The sequence below is a fragment of the Seriola lalandi genome, unplaced genomic scaffold (genome assembly GCF_002814215.2).
Source record: "Seriola lalandi dorsalis isolate HSWRI2012SDOR001 ecotype SW California unplaced genomic scaffold, Sedor1 jcf7180002054970, whole genome shotgun sequence".
Lineage (NCBI taxonomy): Eukaryota > Metazoa > Chordata > Actinopteri > Carangiformes > Carangidae > Seriola > Seriola lalandi.
The window spans coordinates 107518-111415 of record NW_019525521.1 but is presented as its reverse complement, the minus strand read 5'-3'; positions in this window follow the sequence as shown (position 1 = coordinate 111415).

Below are 3898 nucleotides of genomic sequence, written 5' to 3'. Positions count from 1 at the left end.
GCTGAGGCTTAGAGAGACAAAATCAACAACAACAAACAGACACAACCACAAACTTGGATGAAATGAGATGTAAAGGTCTTTGGATAAAAGCTTGAGATAAATGCAGCTGTACTGGAATCATGCAGTTATTCAGTCAGCTTATTCGAATTTGCCTCCCAGCATGCATTGCAGTAAGGTTAAAATCTTTTTTTCCTCATGTGAAAAGAGTTTAATGATGGAGGCTGTCTGTACTCCAGACACCTGCACACGTCTTCATATATAAATATGTTGAATATCCATATATGAAATATATGTAGATATATAAAATTAAACCATATAGTGACATATACGACTTATGTTACATAATATGCATCAATCCCACAGCCTGTCGATAATGACAAAAAACATACATAAGCATATAGAATTTTTGTTGTTTTAATAAACTTGCACATATGAATTAAATACATATCATTAACATTTATATGGTTGAAACATATTAAAAATCATCACATGATATATTTACTTGAGGAACATTTAAGTGATATATTCAGGTCCTGATTGTGACAGCAAACAGAAAATACTGAAAGGTTTGAGCTGTTCCAACTTGGCATCAGTTAACAGACGTGAAATTATACAGTGGATAAACTCAAACCCTGAACTTCAGAAAGCTGCAGCATCAACACACACACACACACACACACACACACACACACACACACATCTGGTTATGTGATTTGGTTTCAGTGAACTCTATGACTATTCAAACTTCTCCTGAGGCAGTAACTTTATACTTGTGGTACTAAACTCTTATTAATGTTCTATTCTGACCTTTTGTCAGAAAATCACAACTTTCTTTATGGTAACTTTAAAATCAGTTTTTGTTCCCAACATTTCTGGATGCACTGAGTTGTTTGTGGTCCTGTTAGTGGTCCTGGTCCTGCCTGGTCCTGTTAATGGGTCGACCGGGTCTCTGGTCTTTCATGTCCTCGTCCACCGTCTGATGAATGTGGACAGGATATTAATGAGAGGACAGATGACCCAGAACAGACAGCAGCTCCACACAGCAACAAACATGGCTAACAATGTCACATCCACTTCAAAGAGTTATTGTGTGTGTGTGTGTGTGTGTGTGTGTGTGTGTGTGTGTGTGTGTGTGTGTGTGAATGTGTGTGTGTGTGTGTGTGCGTGTTTCACTGTTTTGCATAGACAGGGAGGAGAGAGAACCAGGTTGTGTTGAACATGGAGGTTGTGTTAAAGATGGAGGTTGTGTTAAAGATGGAGGTTGTGTTAAAGATGGAGGTTGTGATAAAGATGGAGGTTGTGTTAAAGATGGAGGTTGTGTTAAAGATGGAGGTTGTGATAAAGATGGAGGTTGTGATAAAGATGGAGGTTGTGTTGAAGCTGATAATATGTGCAGACTGTGTTCTGCTGTGACTAATCCTCTGTGTTAAATCCAAATATTACATAAGGAGAGGATTCCCTCACCAACTTCCTCTCTGTCTCTCTCTCTCTCTCTCTCTCTCTCTCTCTCGGCCGCCCCTCCCCCAGCTCCACAGTAACACACAATGCCTCTCTCTCCACGGCTGAGTGACAACTGTAACCATGGCAACTGCATGTTCATATCATAAAATATGGAAGAGGGATTTCTGACCTGTGGATGTGACACACTGCCGTGGATCATGACAGTGATAGTGAAGCTTCTCTCACCAACACGGACTCCATGAGGATTATAACCTTTAACCTTCCCAGCTGAGACCCGAGTCCGTTCGTCGCTGTGGTTACAGACGTTTTGGGGAATGTGGGAGGACGGACTTCACAGTCTCAGACGAACTGGTGTAGGATAGAAATGTTGGTTTACACCTGTTCAGATCTTTCCCTCCCCTCAGAGCTGCAGGTCTCTCTCCAGCTGATGTCTGCAGAGACCGTGCGAGGACACACTTTAACCTCCGCCCACACATATTACCCGCAATTACCCATAAAGCTCTGTCTCGCCTCCAACCAGTTCAAAATGCAGCAGCTACAGGCTCCTTACTGGTTTAAACAGTCGGATCACATCACTCCTTATTTCCTTTTATGGTATCTTTATTTCATTCCTTATTGTTTTATCTCTTTACAAATGTTTTTTTTATCTGTTTCTATTGTTTTTATTTCCTCTATCACTTCTTCGCCTTATTTTATTCCACTGTTACTTCCTGCCTCTCTGTGCCTCTTTATGCCCTGATTTGTATTAATCTTTTTATCTCATTCTGTTGCTTAATGTTGTTTTGGTGCCTCTGATTATTCCTCTTTAACATCATCTTTGTTGTTTGGTTCTTCTTCTCTTGTATGTTTGTGCTTTTCTGTCAGAGCACCTTGTAAACCCTTTGTTTTTAAAGGCGCAATATAAACAAAGGAATTATTATTATTACATATTTAACTGCAGTTAACCATGGCAACAACACTGGTGACGAGGACACAGCTTTCCCATATGGTCAGCGGAGCAGACTGTGTATAAAATATAAATGACTTTTCGCTCGTCGTGTCGGCTCCGATTTTTGTGATTGGCAGGAAAAAATATGCAATTAACCCAGTTTCGGGGATGGATGCGCTCGTCCTCCATCTTGGTGGAAGCGAGGTCATGAGGTCATGTTTGCGGTGACTGTGGCGGAGCCCGAACGAGTCGATCTGCACCGGAGGAAACGCCGAGCAGCGATCTTCTTCACGTGTTGTTCACGGTGTTTGGTTTCTGTCTCGTCTCACGGACGTTAGCAAAGGTCAAACTGTAGGAACAATCTGTTTCCTCTGAACGTGTTTACACTGCCAATATTGACACTCAGATAATACAGCAAACACAAACACGCTAAACCTCGCAAGACTCCAAGACTGCACTGTAAATCTCCAACGACCCGTCGGACACAGAGGGGGAAAGTCAGAGAGAAAATACCTGTAGGTTTTTATGAGTGTGGATCACATGACTGATAAGATCAACTCCGTGTGGCGTTAATGATCTGAATCCAAAGGCTGTTAGAGAGACTCCAGATCTATATGATGTATGTTGCACATGAGAGACAGAGCACAGTCAGCGTTTGTGAGAATGATCTTCAGAGTAACTACAGACTTTATTGGAGTTCAATTCTATATTAAAGTTGAATAATTAAATAAACAGTTACACAATGATTCATTAAATGTGCAAATAAATTCTGCATTAACAAACACTCTGCAGCTGCTCCGTTACATGAGATCGATCACAAGAGGAACTAGAATCGCCGCCTCGTGGTCGTATCCCTCCGCCACGTGGTTCTAGTCTCAGGTAACTTCCTGTTGATCCAGAGTCGTATAAAATATGAACCATTGGTGTGAAATTTTGTCATAATTGCTGTGGGAAATCTTGAGTAATGACCTTTGACCTTTGACCCCCACAAATATAATCAGTTCATCCATGAGTCCTGGTGAATGTTTCTGCCAAATTAGAAGAAGTTCCGCCGAGACGTTACTGAGATATCGTGTCCCGGAGAACGAGGCCGCCGCTCCGACTGTCGGAGGAATAGAAAAAAAAAGTGACACTTTATCAAATTAAAACTCACATTTTAAAATCATCTGGTTCAAATAAGGAGCCGAAAACCACCAATAAAGTGTCTGTGGCTTAAAACTAAACAAAAGGTCAATGTCACACTGACACATGATCGTACAGGATATTATGTCATCGACAGGCGACCGTGATTAAAATCACTGATTTCTCTGGTTTGAGAATTGATGGAAACATTTGGGAGAATGTAAGAACACAACTCAACATGTAGAACACAGGTCCAGATGTTTTTAGACGTTTTAATGTGTAAAAGTTACAGATTAGAACTTTAATGAGGAATTCATCATTTAAATTAAAGTAATTATATTGATTCAATTCATCAATTTCTGAAGACGACAGTATGAGTCTATGAAT